The 19741-nt window shown below is 35.6% G+C and overlaps 1 non-coding gene across 1 annotated transcript; it reads left to right on the top strand.

Annotated features, from left to right (window-relative positions):
• The first annotated feature begins 18836 nt into the window (after window positions 1-18836).
• On the top strand, window positions 18837-18918 carry TRNAL-AAG (transfer RNA leucine (anticodon AAG)). Its single transcript has one exon. It is a non-coding gene; the product is annotated as a tRNA-Leu (tRNA).
• The last annotated feature ends 823 nt before the right edge of the window (window positions 18919-19741 follow it).

A 19741-nucleotide genomic window follows, 5' to 3' on the forward strand; every position in this document is an offset into this window, starting at 1 on the left:
AACCTTAACCTTTCTGTTTTCATACCTTACGTGTGACTAATCAGTAATAGGGAATATTTATTCAACAACACGAACTGGCTATAATACGTTTTATTTAAAGCCTTCAAATATATATCAGTTTAGTTTTTAAACCATTTACATAGTTTACAATGTTGTTGTAAAGAAATGGTTCATCAATAGGTAGATTAGTACCAAAATCTTTGCGAAACTTTTCAATGACATTATCGTAGTTAATTACATTTAAAGCTTTCACTAGGTTTTTTTCGACCCTTTCGTTCCAGTCAGTTTCTTCGGACTCGCACATAATATCGTGGGCTATTTTGTTTTGGCAAGAGGTATTGTCGCAGCATTGGGTCATCTCCAATAAGATTTCTGTTACGTTTTTCAGAATCGCTTCTCTCATAGTTTCAACGGCTCTTGTTTTTTCGTGCAGCTCTAAGTCTATGAGGGCTTTAATTTTCTTCAAATAATCCCAACTAGATTGGTTAAAGGAAATGCCCCCGCTTGTAGCGTACAAAATGTTGTATTTTTCTCGACATCCTCTCGTGTAATTTCTAATGTCAAATATATGACCTTTGCGGTTTACGAAGCATTCTAGCTTTAAATTGGTAGTAGTTGGATGTAGCCAGACGGAAAACCTCGGCGAATTTCCTTTGAAGAAAGCGTCGATTTCGTTGGAAAACTCCCAAATATTAGACCAAACGTGTTTCTTTAATGATATTTGTACACGACTGTCGGTACGTCTAAAATATACCTTTGGGGTCGTGACATTACCAACCCAAACTTCTACTTTCTCCGAAATATTGTGAACTTGGTTCATTTTAAAGCGGTTAAGAAATGACGATTTCGACGTTGAGTTCCTAACTAATATAGTTTTTCCTCAAAGTTCAGGTGATCTCCAAAAAAAAGAGTAATACGAATGACGTCATATCTAATTCAACCAATCAATGCGCTTATATTATAACTGTTCGACGAATGACGTCTATTATAACAGTTCGACGAATGACGTCATATTTGCCTTAAGTTTTACTCTAATGATACAAACGTTTTTATTGTTACATTGGGACTATTTGTTACAAACTTCTATTGTTAAAGTTAGATTATTTTTTTTTGACGGCCGACGGCATAAGCATTTTCTAATGTCATAGAATAAAGGCGATATTTACAAAGTCACGTCCTGTTCTTATGGAATATTTACAAGTCAGCTATATAAAATATAAATGGAAAGACCTTTGTTTGTATTAAGAAGTGCTAAGCTTATTGGCTGACTTAACCATCTGGGTAGAAGGTTTAAAAAACTAACCAATTACAAATTATGTACAAGAACGTTTATAGCACGTGATTTTACTGTTACAAGCACTTCTTGGAATCGGATGTTTCTTAGAAATCAGCTTAAGACGGTCATTTAGAGGTCTTACAAGTTATCTAAAATTTCAATAGAAAACTTGTCAAAATTTTTTAAAAAAGTCTATTTGTTTTCAACTTGGTTTAAAGTTTTTGATGAAAATGATTTTAAGTACGAGTGCAAAATATAATTTGTGTGGATATAGTGGTTTCAAGCGTGTAATTTTCGAGTAAAAAACCACGTTTGTTTTTGTGATCATCAACTTAAATAAGGAATACATATATTCACATTGAAAGGTAACATTTTTTGCTATATTTAAATTAGTTTTGGGGTGCCTAGTTTTTGAAATGTGCACTTTAATAAATTTCAAGAAAAATATTCTAAAAGTGAACTATCGTTATGAGTTATAAACGTGCCAGGGTGTTAGCCACTAAAATAAAATCAATATACATGACAAAAATGGGTAAGGAACGAAAAATAAACGAACTCCTCCTCCTCTTCATTTAAATTAGCAATGCGTATAGATCTTCATCTATTTAGTTGTCTTAAACGGCAGAAAATCCAACCCTTTTCTTATGAAACAAAAGTCATACCATCCTGTTAACTGGAAATGGTAGCTGTAAAACCCTTTCGCTAGGAATGCGAGACGTAAAAGCCTTTTCTCTAGAAATGAAAACAATGTATCTGACTGAGAATTTAAGTTTATTATACTACAATTTACAATAAATAAAAAAAATTAATGTAAAAAAGATACACGAGCCACTTTAGTATGAGTTACCTCTTCTTGGTCTCTAAATGTAAATGATCTACGATTGCTAATAGTATGCCAGCCGGTATTATGCGAACAAAATTCCTCACTATACATATTAAATAAAGGTTTTTTTATGCAATTACTACAGAAACTTTTCTGAACGTCCCAAATTACTTTTACCATCATGTCGTCTCGATGTACTACTGTATGAGTTTTTACCGCTAGATATTTCGTATTTGGTTCGTCCATATCGCTAAAAAAGACAAAACAGTCTCTGCAAACTCTACGTTGGCATTTCCTTTCACATTTTCTCCATGTTTTTAAAAAATTGTCATATTCTATGTGGTGGTACCCATCCAATAAAAAAAAGGGATGGTAACTCTATTCCTATGCGTAGCTTGAAGTTGAGCAAAAGTCAAGCGATTATCCACTTCGAATTCAATTTCTGATTCTGTGATCCAAAGCCAATTTGGTATTTCTTCGGGATATAGATCCTCTTCGCCCAGGTTCCCTCGTTCACCAATAGCTGCTTTCCAAAATACCCGTTCAGATACTCCCCAAAGTTGGCGTGGAATTGTTTTCTTAATATCATTAAAGGTTTGCTCCGTATTAGCTAAAACGAATTCCATTGTTACTACCATGGCTCTAATGGCCATGGATCTCAAAGACATGGGTGACCGAGATTCCATATTGATTTTAAATATATGAAGAGATGCTTTAAAGTTAATAACTGAATGTTGTATGTGCCCTTAAGTTTTAAATTTCCCCTTAAATACCTACTGTTAATTAGATAAAAATATTCGCCAAAAGTAACATTAGGTCGATTGAAAGGTTACTTACCGATAACTGGAGTCGAACCAGGATCTTTCGAATTCCATATTTAGCAGCCAATACGCTACCAATCGACCTAATGTTACCTGTGATCTTTGAGTGTGAAACTATAAGTCTATTTTTCCAATAACTACTATTTATACAATGTATGACGGAGGTGATATTAGATTTTTTGGCAAAGGTAGTTTAAGTATAGTAAAGCATATATAAGGCTCATCAGACTTCAAAGTTAATTGTTGCGTTGAGTCATAATTCCAAGAAAAATCCTTCTATGCCAGAACTTCGAATTAACTAAAACGTCATTGTTTCTAAGGCTTGAGTTCCAAGAAATTTTAATTTTATTTAAAGGTATGGTTGTTAAGTTTTATTTCTCTATTCGTTTAAGTATGTAGCGCCAATTTTCCCCTGCTTTAACGTGCAAAAGCGGTAGGCATGATAAACTACATAACTTACACTCCCTTTAAGAAGTCTGAACAATATAAATACCGCAGCCACCGCCCCGCAAACTACAAAATATCCTCATTGCTTTCGCTTAATCTCCCTGCTAAAATTAATAATTTCTTCAAAATGGTACGTAATATATATAAATATATATTTTTGGTACTTTTTCTTACTACCCCATAGTTTTATGTTATCTAGGCTCAAAGCAGCAACCCTTGGGAGACTCTTCAACTACAGTTTAGTCAATCCGAACAAATAGGAGTTAAACTCTGCAATTTTAATAATAAATTATACGTAGACATAAGAAAGTACGCTGTACCCAGAATACCCCTTAAATCGGGGGTATGCATACCCATTGAAATAGTAGACGACTTAGTTAAGGTTTTGAAATTAGCATCTCTGAATAAGTTACCGCAAAGTTCCTGTTTGCCTGGGATGTTGGAAATCGAGAAAATAAAAGAAAAGGGTTGTCTAATAACGAAATATAGGGGCCAAGCGCGCGAGAAGCAACTGGATTTGAAGGCCGTCGATATACCGGAAGTAGTAGAACTAATATCGAGCATCTTGAAGAAGGTTACGTTGAAGTAGTAAAATGTCTGATGATGAACCACTAGACCTTTCTATTTTTAGAGCGGAAAACTTTTATGAATTAGTTAAAGTAAATGTAGCCAGATCTAGGAAATTTAACTGTTCATCATACGAATACAAAATTATCTTTAAAAACCTTGATAAAATATGTGTGACGGAACTATATGAAAAATTGAAACTCATATTTCAATCAATCATTGAGACTATTATCAACGCGGGTAGAGACTACAACAGAGTCAGGTTTTGTGTTAGAAGTGACCAGCTGGAAAATGCCATAAATTTAAGATTTATGGCGTTGAACGAACTGACAGTTGATAGGCTTTTTGGTGCTATAAGTCAAGTTAGTCAATCAAATCGTAATTTCATTTTAGACGGTGATATTAGAATTGATGCAATTTTTCTAAAAACTGATATTCCAATATCGGGTAGAAAATCAGTCAGAAATAGATCGATGTTATCACTAGAACATTACATGAAAAACGGGAGGACTTTTTTACCAATTTTAAACGATGACGATCTTTGCGTAGCTCGAAGCATAGTGTGCGGAAAAATGGTTGCGGACTTAACCTATTTAAAACAACAAAAACAAGATAGATCTGGTTTCGACTATAACCGATACCGTAGAATACAGGCACCTAACAGACCGCTACAGAGGGAAGAGGCCCTAAAACTTCACCATGAAGCTAACTTACCGGTAGGACCCGTTAGTATAGAACAGATTTCAGCTTTTCAAAAAATCTTAGAACCCGAATACCAAATTATAGTGTTTAGCGCTGAAAATAATTTTAAGAAAATTTATGAAGGTGAAATTTACGCTGAAAAAAAAATTTTCCTTCTGCTTGTAGATACACATATGCATGTTATTAAAAGTTAAGCAGCCATGTTCGGATGTGTTTCTTATTGTAACAAATGCTTAGTAACATTTAGTAATGTATTTAGGGCCTCAAATCATAAATGTTATAATGAACCCACAAAATGTTGGCGATGTTACTCTGAGACATTCCACGAGAGCCCATCCTTGGACGTGAAATGTCCAGATTGTAATAGGTATTTTAAAGGTCCCGAATGCTTCCAAATACATAGAACTAATAAAATTTGTGAAAAAGTAAAAAGATGCAAAATTTGCTGCGAGGAAATAGAAAAAAATCACAAATGTAGTAAGGTATGCCCAAAATGTAAAATTGAACACCCGCCTAGGCTTTGTTATGTCCAACCCCTTACTAAAAAGTATAAGGAAACAACTTAGTGTTATTTCGATACCGAATGTATAGTAGATAATTCCCTTCATACTCCAATACTTCTAGTTTCTGCTATGCAAATAAAGGAAAATGTTAACGATTATAACATTTTTAGAGGACTAGATTGCGTAGACAAATTTATGCAATACCTAACCCAAGTAGATGAAAAAATTGTTTTTACAAGAGACAACAAAAGACGTAGAGTAACCAAACCTAGGTTTGAAAATGTTACTATTCCCAGGTAGCAAATTCACGTTGACACAACGTTTAAACGTAGCATTGAATAAACGTGTGTATTAACGTTTTTAAAACGGTGATCATGTCACCTTGAAACACGGTGTTTACACACGTGTTTATTTTGTCGCAAATACATGAGAAATCTCGTCTATTTCTCGTTTTAAAAACGTATATTATAAAGTAGGTTAACGTGGATAAATCGTGCCTTAAACGGTTCCAATTATGTTTATTTTTCGGGTTATTTGAACGTGTGTAATAAGTTAATCTAACGTGTCTCAAAAGTTAATTGAACGAGTGTAACAACTTAATCGAAGGTGCACAAAAATTTGTTTAATGTGTTTTATAAGTTAGTTGAACCTGTGTATATCGTTTGTTTAACATGTTTAATAAGTAAATTACACGTGTTTAATAAGTAAATTTCACGTGTTTAATGAGTAAATTACACGTGTTTAATAAGTAAATTACACGTGTTTAATAAGTAAATTACACGTGTTTAATAAGTAAATTACACGTGTTTAATAAGTTAATTGAACCTGTGTTTAAATAAATTGAATGCGTTTAATAAGCCATTTCAAGTGTGAAATTCGTTATATTTGAGCGTGCGAAATAGTTTAACTTTGCGTGTGATAAACACGTTAATTAAAAATGTTAAAGACAATAATTGAACGTGTGAAATAAGTTAATTGAACGTGCTAATTTGTTTAATTAAACGTTTATAAGTTAATTGAACGTGTGCAATAAGTTAGTTGAACGTGTGTAATAAGTTAGTTGAACGTGGGTTAATAGCACGTGTGTAATTATTTAACTCGTGTTCTCAAAGTGGAACCGAAACATTGCCAGTACTAGCTTCGGCATTTTCATTTATGTATGCAATCCGAACCAATATCACAGCAATGACAGGACTAATACAAAGCCAAGTTGTCAGTGGTTATGTATAAATGTAGTATAGCTAAATCAAAAGATAACAAGGCTTTTGAAATATTAAAATTAAACGATTTTCTTGGAGTTTTGAAACGAAACATAGCTTTATAGCTATACAACTACTAAAAGAATCGTAATGCCGAAACATATTTACCATATTTTCATTTTATATTTAGCAAAAACGAAAAAATTACAGTTTTATAAGAGTTCTATTCACGCCAATACAAGGGAAAAAAGCAATAAGGGAGTATTAACCGAGGAGTAGAAACTGAAAACTTCTTATAATTATAAAAATTTATAGCTCAGGCCTATGCATTACATGTTAACAGTTTTTTAAACAAGCTCTAATTCCTACTAGGGCTTTCGTTGTTGATTATGAAAAACCAACCGTCTCTATCCTAAATCGACTTCTCAACAATGTCATAATTAAGTCCCTTACTAACTTTGAATAGAGTTCCCATGATTAGTATTTCAACGGGATAACGTCTTAATTACTCGCTTCATATTAAGTATGAAATGCGTAGAGTTCCTACTTCTTTACTCGTTCTATAAATATTTGACGGATGTCTTTCCGATGAAAGAGGTTTTTCTTAAATAATTAGGGTTATATGAATGATATAAATTATTTTAATCGTCACTATTTTACCTTAATTATAGTTAAGTCGATTTAAAAAACTTTATTCCTAAAAGCATTTTAAACATAGCTATTTTTAATGTTTGACTTCTAGTGAACACCTTTTTAAGAATTTTCGTAAATTTAGGGTATATAAGGAGATTGATTCCTAGCTAGGCGGATAAGAAAAAATGGAATTGAGTGAACCTTTGGTGAAAGCCCTGCCATCGGGTACTAGACGTTTCTCGTAACCATAGACGCTCGCCTCGTACATTTTAACCCTAACGACAAGCTAATGTTGCAGATTGGTGTTTATGCGGTATAGACGAAAGACCAGCTCAAGATGGTGTTTGAAGCCAATAAGTACTGATTGGTGTGTATATGGTATTTTTAACCTGCGAACGCGAGGACAGAGACACGTCCAGTAAAATACCTCCGTGACGTCATCGAAACTCGGAGAGGTGATAACGATTGATTATAGCTTTTTGTGACGCAAGACATGTACGAAATATCAACGTTTCCGAAACCTACAGTAATAATGCAAAATTAAGGGTCATTTAAAACCATTTTCACACGTGTTGTGAACGAACTTCTTATAAAGACTTGAAAATAAAGCTTTTGTATAAATGTGTTTACAACTTTCTCGAAACTTAAATCATAACGCAAAACTAACAGTCCACTTATCACCATTTCGAAACGTGATTTTAACCTAAAATAAACGTATTAGTTATCACTTTGTATAATCGTTTTAACAACGTTGCCCAAATATACAGTAATAACGCTAAACTAACGGTCAATTGAACACTATTCTCAAACGTATTACGAACGTAACATATAGTATTGAAATAAACGCTCTTGTATAAACGTTTTAACACCGTTGCCAAAACATACAGTAATAACGCTAAACTAATGGTCAATTGAACACTATTCTCAAACGTGTTACGAACGTAATATATAGTCCTGAAATAAACGCTCTTGTATAAACGTTTTAACACCGTTGGCAAAACATAGAGCAATAACGCTAAACTAACGGTCAATTGAACACCATTCCCAAACGTGTTGCAAACGTAACATGTAGACCTGAAATAAACGCTTTAGTTATCACTTTCTATGAACGTGATAACAACGTTTCCGAAACATACAGTAATAACGCTAAGCTAACGGTCAATTGAAAACCCTTCCCAAACGTGTTGCAAACGAAACATGTAGACTTGAAATAAACGCTTTAGTTATCACTTTCTATAAACGTGATAACAACGTTGCCGAAACATAGAGTAATAACGCTCAACTAACGGTCAATTGAACACCATTCCCAAACGTGTTTCAAACGCAACATGTAGACCTGAAATAAACGCTTTAATTATCACTTTGTAAAAACGTGTTTTTGACGTTAAGAAAATCCTAAACATCTTGAGGTAACTTATGTACCAAAAATAAACGTTTTTCTTACGTGTGAAGTACACGTGAAACGTTTTCAAAACATTGGCACCAAAAATCTACTTTAAATCAACGTTAATTTGCTACCTGGGTTGTTGCTCATAACATGAGAGCCTATGACGGGTTTTTCATTTTACAATGGTTAATCCATAATTGTGGAAAAATAGAAATTATATTCGATGGAGCAAAACTGCTAGCAATGTTTGTTAAAAACCAAAATTTAAAATTTATATGTAGTTTTTCCTTTCTGGCTATACCATTAAGGGCTTTTTCGGAGACATTTCAGTTGGGTTCAACCTGCAAGCAGTTTTTCCCATATATCTTTTTAAACAAAAACAATTTAGATTATTGTGGAAAAATTCCCGATAAATCTTATTTTCAGCCGGAGTTTATGAAAAAAGATGATAACATAGCTTTTGAAAAGTGGTATAGTGAAAAGTCAAAACAACCCGTTTATAATGCCATGTTAGAGTTACAAGAATATTGCGTGCTGATGTCCAAGTCCTTCAGAAGGGTGTAGACTGTTTTCGTAACCATTTCAAAACAGTAACGGGTTTAGACCCAATGAATTGCGGTACGATAACCATAGCTGGAGCTTGTACTTCGGTGTATCTTCACACATACTTACAGAAGAATACCCTTGGTGTCGTTCCAAACCCTGGATTCCGTGGTTCAGGTAACCAGAGCAAGAAAGCCATAAAATGGATGGCATGGGTAAGTAAGGAAAGAATGGTCGAGATTCAAACTGTAATGTCAGCATCAGGAGAAAAGAAAATTGGACCATATGCAGTTGATGGTTATTGTAGTGACCCGGAAATAATTTTAGAATTCATGGGCTGTTTATATCACGCGTGTAAAAAGTGTTACAAAGGAAGTGAGTGGAATAGCGTAGTCAAGGAAACCAATAAAGTTATTTACGAAAAAGGACTTGATAGAATACAATACATTAAAGAGCTTCATCCTAGGGCTGAGATCATTACTATGTGGGAATGTGATTACGATAAACTGATGTCTGAAAATTCAGATTTTAGGGAATTTTGTAATTCAGTCGAAGTGTGTGACCCTATCTTATCAAGATCAGCGCTTTATGGAGGACGATGCGAACCCCTAAAGTTATACTATAAAGCAGATCCAAGTAAAAATGAACGTATTTTATATTTTGACATTATGTCTTTATACCCTAGGCAAAATAAATATGGTATTTACCCGAAGCATTTCCCTGAGGTGATTCAATTCAATTTTGATTATCGGAAAGACGCTTATTTTGGAATCATGTCGGCGACATTGTTACCCCCATATGGTCTGTACATTCCTGTATTACCCTACAGACATAATGGGCGATTGTATTTTCCTTTATGTAAATCTTGTGTAATCGAAGAAAATACTGAACTTTGTAGTCATAGCGATGGTGAAAGGTCAATTTCGGGCGTGTGGTGTACCCCAGAAATTTATAAAGCTATGGAAATGGGTTACAAACTTTTAAAAATATCAGAAGTGCATCATTATAAAGAAACTTTCAAATATGAAAAAGGTGTAAGCGACGGACTTTTCGGTGGTTACGTAAATAAATTTTTAAAGATTAAGCAGGCCAACTCGGGGTTCCCCTCCTCAGTTAAAACCTTCGAAGAAAAGAGGGAATATTTAGATTCAATTTATGAGACTGAAGGAATCAAAATCGAAATGGATGAGGTAACTAAAAACCCTGCTATGAGAGCAATCTCAAAAATTTGTTTGAACTCACTATGGGGAAAATTTGGATTAAATACTAATAAACCAAAGTCTATCATAATAGATGATTATAAAGATCTAATTGGCATTTTAGTAGACGACACAAAAGAACTTATAGATTTAAGGCACCTAAACGAAGAGCTATGTTTGTTAACGTATAGTTTTAAGGATGAGTTTCAACCCACATATTATAAGGGGAACCCATATGTTGCCAGCTTTGTTTCATGTTATGGTAGATTAACTCTTTATGAAACACTTGCAAAGTTGAATGAGCGTGTACTTTATATGGATACTGATAGCGTAATCTTTGTTGCAAAAGAGGGGGACTACATACCCCCCACCGGTATTAACTTGGGGTGTTGGGTAAACGAACTGGGAGAGGAATCAATTTTAGAATTTGTTTGCAATGCTCCAAAAAGTTACGCCCTGAAAACTACAGACAACAAAACTATCGTGAAAGTAAAGGGCTTAAGTCTTCAAAATCGAATAAATGAAAATATTGTAAATTTTGACTCCATATTTGAAAGTATTCATAATCAGTCGAAAACAATTAAAGTAGCCGTTCCTTTTAATGTACGTAGAGATAAATATACGGCAACAATAATAAATAAAAATATGGAAAAGACATTTGGATATACATTTAAGAAGCGCGTAGTTAAGGGTTTTAATACATTTGCATATGGTTACTTAACAGAGACAACTCAGGATGAGTAGATCTAAAAAGAATGTACATTTTTCACCAAATGTAACTGTGTTTGAAATACCTATCGAAGATAGACGTAATTACGCCCTTTACGATGCGCTAAGGTTTAAAGATCGTATTCGAAAGGTGGAAAAAATGTTACTCAAAATATATACAATTCGAACTGAGGAATAAAATATTCGAGTGTTGAATTCTTTGTGTCATTTTAATTACATTTATTAACCATGGCGTGTCGAATAAAATTTGTAGCGCCCTTTCAGATGTTATGCGCGGGTTCTAGCATGTGTGGTAAATCATCGTGGGTTTTTAATTTATTAAGATATAGAACATGCATGATTAGTCCAAAACCAAATCGGATAGTTTATTGCTATTCAATTTACCAAAATAAATTTGATGATCTGAAAAGGGAAATCCCTGAAATAGAATTTTTGGAAGGGTTACCTCCGAATAACGAAGAATTTTGGAATAGAAATCAAAATAACCTCCTGGTGTTGGATGATTTAGCTTCAGAATGTGGTAATAGTAAAGAAATAGCTGATATGTTTATTAAGGGGAGTCACCACTATAATACCAGCATAATTTTAATTACACAGAGCTTATTTAGTAAAAATAAAGAGTTCAGATTGATTAGCCTAAATTGCGTTTATATTTTAATATTCAAATGTCCCAGGGATTCATCGCCAATACAAGTTTTTCCTAGAAAAAGTCAGTTTCTAGTGAAGGCCTACGCCATTGCTACTGAAAAGCCTCACTCGTACATTTTGATTGACTGTCATCAAGCCACGGATGAATGTCTACGAGTTAGAACAAATGTCCTCCCTCCAGATGGAAATATGTACGTATTTATCGACGAATAAGAAAGAGTGACGGCGCATTTTTAATCTATTTAATACAATGATTCTGCCGGTCTGACTTCGTAAGAAATACCCCTACCTAACTTTGCTTAAACGAAGCAATAAAATTCAAAGAAAACACATTCTAAAAAACAGTACCAAAGATCAATTAAAGACGCTTTGTAATATTTGTTTTAACATTACACACGGCGGGATACCTTTGACCTCCAAACTAAAAAATCATTTAAAACGTCACAGGAGAGTTATAAGGCTATTGGCTCAAAAGTCTTTGCCATTAAGTAAGAAGCGTCAGTTGATGATTAATCAATCAGGCGGAGCCTTTTGGCCAATGTTACTGGCTAGTATTATCCTTAGTGCTATCTCAGCTATAAAAAGTTTAACATGAAGAAAATGGTTTTGGTGCCTGCCAATACCATTTTGGATCCGGTGGATAAAGAATTACCTGAGCTAGATCAAGAAATGCATAACATTCTTCGAAAGTCCGGGTCCACAGAAACTAAACTTAGAGAATACTTGGAAACCCTGCAAAAATATTTAAATATGAAGAAACTAGTACAACCCATTACCGTAAAAACTGTATCGGCACCTCCTACAACTTATCCAGCGCTACCTTCTACCCCGGTGGTTTCTACTTCTACCGCTACTTTACCCATTACTCCGAGCCTAACAGGAATACACGCAACTACCCCCATTATGCCTACCGCTTCTGCACAGGGTTCCACCATTTTTCAAGCACCACCTAGCGGGTCCACCTTGACATGGCAGCCATTTACGGCTACGGCTATAGCGGCTAAGTCTTCACCACCCAAAAGAAAAAAAACTCTACGTAAAAACAGCGTGGCTCAATCATTAGATGAATTTAAAAAATTTCAAGAACTATATTCGCCTCTTCATTCTAAACGTAAAACCAGAAAAGATAAAAAACTGTTGTACCCACTACACTATGGAAAGAAAAATTTAAATAAACGTTTTTTATTGATTGCAATATTTATTTTGATGTTTCAACAAATGATTACATAAAAACAATAGAACCAAAGCTTCATTATACATTAAATCATTTGGTTTATATAAATCTTGAATAATAACGTTTAGATTATAACCGTAACAGGCATTAACTAGATAAAAAATACAATGTAAACCGCATGTTAAAGATAATGGATATTGAACAGGTACAGGGTTTATAAACCATTCTTTAGCGTAGACATAAAGATCATTAAGATTATAATAAGAGGGATCATTTCCATAAGAATCAAAAAAGTTCCCTACATTATTATTCACATATATAGCTAACCAGTGAAGTCCTGGACTCGATGAAGGTTCCGTATTTAGACAAAAGCAATATATAGCTTGCTTTGGCGGTAATGGTTTTTGATCGAAAGCAAATACACCGAGGAAAAAAGGTCTTGTTACAGGTTCACACATTAAAATTTCGATTATTTCCACCGTATTCATTATCCCGATGGGTTATAAATCACGGTACGATCTTTAGAAATAATAATTTCAGATTCGAACTCGGCGTACACTATTACAGTTACGTTATGGACTAGCGGAGATTTGAACTTCATAGATATTCTTAGGCTTCCCTGTTTGTTTCTTGACAAATGTTCAGCGCCCGCTTGTTCTTCCGGTGTAAGATCGAACGCGTACAGAGCGTTACCCTCTTTAAATTCTTCGAAGGTAATACAGTTTCCTTTATTACTTTTGAACAAATCCAAGGCCGTATAGTTTGAGAGGTACTCTCTGGAATACTCGTTAACGGCATAGTGGGGTGTAAACGGAGGATTGGGATATGTTTGATTTCCAATTGTTAGTGCCAAGTAGCTTAAATTAAAATGATTGAATTCAAAGCTATTCAAATCTAGGGCTCCATTAAAGGCCGTTGTTCTAACTAAGCCGATAACTACGCGTGATGGTTGTCTTTCCATAAAGACATTTTCTCGTATAATGTCAGTGGAACCGCTACTGATGGAAAAGTATTTTAACACTGTTCTGTTAATTGGATAAATTACATTGTGCTTTTCGTGTACCATCGCCTGAGCTAACATAATCTCATTATTTATTTTAATCTTTTTTATAAATAATGTAACATCGTCAATTTTAATTTTAAATTTAGGATTAAGTGCTGCTGTAGATATAATTGCAAATTCATTAACTGACTTAATGAAGCGAAACCGTACATCAATATTATTAATGAGAAATCGACTCATTCGACATACATCCAAATGTAAATCACCCAACATATCAATGCGTTTCGATAGGGCAGCCCGATCTCTTCGTTTCAGCATTCCATTCTTGTCGTTGTTTGACGCGGGTAAAAACATTTTACTAGCGTCCACAGGGTCATCTTTGTAATACATTTTTGAAGAAAGATAAGACTTTTGGCACTTGTACCATAGTTTAAATGTGTTTCAAAAAATGCCAAATATGGGTAGGCATTCGTTGGTGTATTAACTTGCGTATCTCCAAAAAATACGTCAACTTGACTAAATAAAGATGCGTGTAATAAATTTGTAGGACCAACGTCCTTGTCTTGGGAAGTTAAAGAAGATCCATCCTCCTTAACTAGTTTGACTCGAACTTGCAATAAGGTTTTAGACAAATCCATAAAGACGTCATTAGATCCAGGGATAAAAAATTCAATTGGTCCATCATCAGAAAGCGAAGCCAAAGCTTTATACATAGCATAATCACTATTTTCTATGTTGTAATTTGTTGGTGGCTCCGCGAACAAATCCAGTTCAGACATCATTCCTTCAACCATTGTTATTTTTAATCGAGAAAATCGGTTTTCGTTCTTTTTCTCTTTTTTGATCGCTTTTTAGGCTTCAGCTTTCTGTGAAGTCCTTGGCCCGTTTGTTGTTGAGCCAAGTGTTGGCTAGCCTTTTGTAGTAAATTTGATCCTGCTTCGCTCAAATTTGATTTCAATGATTCTCTTAGGTTTCTTCCTGCTACGAGATCCCCTGCTATTCTCGACCCCGTTCTGAGAGCTTCCCTACCTAACACTTTACCTGCTGGTCGAAATATCGGTGTAATATATCTAATTAAACTTTTGAAGATACTTCCGAGTCCGTTTCCTCTTTGAAATACAGGCCCCCGGAAGTGATTAAGACCATTTCTGGTTTGGCTTAAGTAGTAGTTTTGATATATGTTACTTCGTGACATGCTTGAGAATGAAATGAAGTTTTATGACGGACTTGTTTAATTTAAACATAATATTTTCTCCGAAATCTGTCCTCATATCAATTTCGATCATTTCAAATGATGGACATTTTAAAGGGTAATAATTAATGTTTTGAAACCTATGTACAGCTAAGCTAGAAGATTTATCATTTATTATTGGTATAACCCTCAGAAGAGGGGCATAAACGTCACCAACCACTTGTGGTAGAATTAAATTTGTATAAATATACAAACTAGCCGTACCCTTGTCTATATCGGCAACACTTTTTCCAGTTTCATCCATAAGGGGTCTATCCATTTGGTCCATATGAAACCCTAATAGTCTACCTAGACCAGACTGATTTTTGTTAAAACACAAATAATAGTTATTTTCACATTTTACGTTTACTTTTCCGTCGGGATTAAGCTTAATTACAAAATTACTATTGTGTTCTCGAGGAATTGCGTGGAGCATTGCTTCAATAACATTTTCAATATGGTTATACTGGCCGGGTTGAATTTGCAGAGTAATTTCCCTTGGATTCGTTGGGCCTTTTCTTTTTCTTATATGGAAAAAATTATTGGAACTATTTAGTTCTAAAGGATCGTCTTTCTTTCTTTTAATCAGTTCTTCGGGAAAAGTGTATCTCTCTTTGATCCAATCCATGAAGGGTAAGCCTAAGATTATCCCCATTTCTTCCGGTATTTGAACTTCATATCCATTTTTAGCTCTCAGAGCGCAAAAAGCCTTCTCATTGTCATCACTGTAGGTGATAAACATATAAACCGACAGTCGTATTTCGGGGGGTATGGCATTATTAATAGATTTAATTAAATTCTTATAAACATTGTATTCGTCTCCACGCAAGTTTCCCGCGACAAGTTGTATCTTATACTGGTCCCAGCTGTTTTCAGTATAGTCATGTACTCCAGCATTGAAATATAAATACTCGCCGGGTACATTATCCCAGGCCTGGGGTAAAAATGCTTCGGCAAGCCCCACATGCCAATTACCAACTAAGTTTAAAGGAGCTGGTAACTGAACTTTAAAATGAGATTGCGTGTTATCCGGAAAGACATTCATAGAAGCCGAACTTACGAGTGTAACATAAAATGAATCGTTCGACATGGTTAACTAGATTAAAATGAACATTTATTTATTTGCCAATAGACATATATCAGTAGACTACTTTTTGAAGTTCGCATTCGTAAAAGGCACCTCTTATTTCTTCGTCGTTGTAATCTTTAACTACGTAACAAACTGGATTTCTGTAAAGAACTTTTGATACGGTAAATATTTCCCTCGTCCAATAGCCTTTATAACCCTTTTCGAAAAGAGGTTTACTCTTTGACAGTCTGACAAAATCACCAATCTTTAACTTTGGGGGTTTAGCAGGTTTTTGATTGCCATACAAACGCTGCCATACTAAATGTTCATTTTCAATATTAACATCTTTTGGAGCGAAACCAATACTTGAATGCTTACTAGAGTTATAGGCCTTCATGATTTTTGGCAAACTACCAATATAATTATATTTTTTGGTTCTTGTAAATAGTTTGAAAATTTTATCCTTTAAAGTTCTGATAAATCTTTCAATAACACCGCACTTTATCCTTCCAACACTTGTAAAGAGTTGAATACCCTCTTTCTTCAAATATTCTTTAAACAATTTTGATAGAAATTCACTGCCTTGGTCAACATTAATACGCAAAGGCTTTCTCTCTTTGATCGCTTTCTGAAATGCGCTTAAAACGTCTCTACTAGTTTTATTCTTTAAAGGAAAACTCCAGGCATATTTTGAGAGTACGTCTATTATAGTCAAAATGTATTGAAAACCTTTGTTATGCTTTTTGATACGTCGTAGATCAATTAGATCGCATTGAAATACTTCATCAGATGTTGTAGCATAAGTTTGATTTCGAGGGAAGTTTATTCTCCTTGGTTTATGAATAGTGTATGTGGGTTGAGACTGAAGCCAAGTCTCAATTTTTTTCTTTGAAATACTTTTTACTCCTTGTTTCAATTTATTTGCGCTTCCGTAACTAAGAGGGTTTTCAGAATCGTAATATACTCGGCTTAATTTTGATTCCATTGTTATTGCTAAGCTTAAATTCTATTACCCTATTCCTTTATTTAGAATTGATTTCACTATAACAATACAACTGTATTCATACGCTATAAGTTATCACCATAAGTCTATGATACTCTCTATAAGTATGGGTCTATAGAATATATGCCAAAAGCATTAATCACTACGTAGATAGTAAGAATTTAACAATAGAATTTTTCCTGGAATTGAATAGTACGAAACTAGCGCCGCGCGCGGAGTTAAAATGGGGGAAGGAACTCGCGGCGCGCGCGGGGAACCCAGCGGGGGTGAGGGGGGAAGGAACTCGCGGGGAACTCGCGAAGATTCACCGCGGCGGCGTGCTCCAGTTCCCACGCTCCAGTTCCCATGACCCAGTTCCCACGCACCTACTTTATACCTCTACCGTGGTACGAAATGTAGCCCTATACTACTTAGGGGCGTGGGTTCGAATCCCACCTCAATTAGACTGATGTATTTTCTATGATTAATAATATGAAGCTTTTGCTTATTAGTCGGAGTTGAGTTGTTTGTTCATGTAGAGTGTCCGAGTTGTCTAAGGTGCTGGTTTTAGGCACCAATCTCTACGGGGGCGTGGGTTCGAATCCCACCTCTGTCAGACGGAAGTATTTTCTATGATTAATAATATCAAGCTTTTGCTTATTAGTCGGAGTTGACTTGTGTGTTCAGGTAGAGTGGCCGATTGGTCTAAGGCGCTGGTTTTAGGCACCAGTCTCTTCGGGGGCGTGGGTTCGAATCTTACCTCTATCAGCCGGAAGTATTTTCTAAGATTAATATTATTAAGCTTTTGCTTATTTGTCTGAGTAGAATTGACTGTTCAGGTAGAGTGGCCGATTGGTCTAAGGCGCTGGTTTTAGGCACCAGTCTCTTCGGGGGCGTGGGTTCGAATCTTACCTCTATCAGCCGGAAGTATTTTCTAAGATTAATATTATGAAGCTTTTGCTTATTTGTCTGAGTAGACTTGAGTGTTCAGGTAGTGTCTGAGTGGTCTAAGGCGCTGGTTTAAGGCACCAGTCTCTTAGGGGGCGTGGGTTCGAAACCCACCTCTATGAGACTGAAGTATTTTCTAAGATTAATATAATGAAGCTTTTGCTTATTTGTCTGAGTAGACTTGAGTGTTCAGGTAGAGTGTTCGAGTGGTCTAATGCGCTGGTTTCCGGTACCAGTCTCTTTAGGGGCGTGGGTTCGAATCCCACCTCAATTAGACTGATGTATTTTCTATGATTAATAATATGAAGCTTTTGCTTATTAGTCGGTGTTGAGTTGTTTGTTCAGGTAGAGTGTCCGAGTAGTCTAAGGTGCTGGTTTTAGGCACCAGTCTCTACGGGGGCATGGGTTCGAATCCCACCTCTGTCAGACGGAAGTATTTTCTAAGATTTATATTATGAAGGTTTTGCTAATTTGTCTGAGTAGACTTCAGTGTTCAGGTAGAATGTTCGAGTGGTCTAAAGCGCTGGTTTAAGGCACCAGTCTCTTCGGGGGCGTGGGTTCGAAAAACACCTCTATTAGACGGAAGTATTTTCTAAGATTAATATTATGAAGCTTTTTCTTATTTGTCTGAGTAGACTTGAGTGTTCAGGTAGAGCGGCCGATTAGTCTAAGGCGCTGGTTTCAGGCACCAGTCAATTCGGGGGCGTGGGTTCGAAACCCACCTCTATGAGACGGAAGTATTTTCTAAGATTAATATAATGAAGCTTTTGCTTATTTGTCTGAGTAGACTTGAGTGTTCAGGTAGATTGTTCGAGTGGTCTAATGCGCTGGTTTCCGGTACCAGTCTCTTTAGGGGCGTGGGTTCGAATCCCACCTCAATTAGACTGATGTATTTTCTATGATTAATAATATGAAGCTTTTGCTTATTTGTCTGAGTAGACTTGAGTGTTCAGGTAGAGTGTCCGAGTGGTCTAAGGCGCTGGTTTAAGGCACCAGTCTCTTCGGGGGCGTGGGTTCGAATCCCACTTCTATCAGCCGGAAGTATTTTCTAAGATTTATATTATGAAGCCTCGCACATTGCTCTGAGACGCCTATCGAAAGTTGCTGAAAACTTTAAATATGTCATCCGAAGCCAAATAAACTACTGGCCGTTACCACCTTAACTAACCTCTTTACATAGTGAAAAACACGCTTTAAGCCTGGTTTTCCCTGCCGCAAATTTCACGGAACAGTAAAAAAAAATCCGCAAACTTTTGCGGAAAATTCCTTAAAAAAACTGCTGCAAAACGTTTTCACTAAAACTTGTAATATGAAGGAGTGCGAGCTCGTGGAGACCAAGGCTTACCGTAATGTTGAAAATGCACCAATAGCATTCTATCTATTTTCTTAGAATAACGATTAAGCCAAACTTCTTTAACAAATCGTTAACTATACATTTTATAAATTTTAAGGCTAGTTCTCACTGGCCAAAAACGCGGCGCAAAAGCCTTCCGCGGAGTTTGCGTAAAAATATTTTACCTAAAATATTTCGGAAAGCTAGCAATTTTAACGTGGAAATGCGCGGAATTGAAGTTCTATCTTTCCGCCGTTATTTCAAAAAACGCGAAATAGTAGCCAATCACGGACGGTCTTGTGGTGGCGCTTTAACGTAGTCTCGCGCTATCTATTTTCGCGCACTTTGTCCTTTTCTTTGACAGAAGTCTTCTTACCGCTAGATGCGTACGCGCTAAATAAATTCGCGAAAAACAAACGCTCGAAAACGTCGCGAAAACGTCGCTAATTTTCCGCCAAATTGAAAATATTGTGCGAAGCTATGCGCCGCGTTTTTGCCCAGTGAAAACTAGCCTTAGCTCGACA

Source organism: Phalangium opilio, unplaced genomic scaffold, assembly GCF_054372755.1.
Source record: "Phalangium opilio isolate 3A_F unplaced genomic scaffold, DU_Popi_V2 ptg000088l_1, whole genome shotgun sequence".
NCBI lineage: Eukaryota > Metazoa > Arthropoda > Arachnida > Opiliones > Phalangiidae > Phalangium > Phalangium opilio.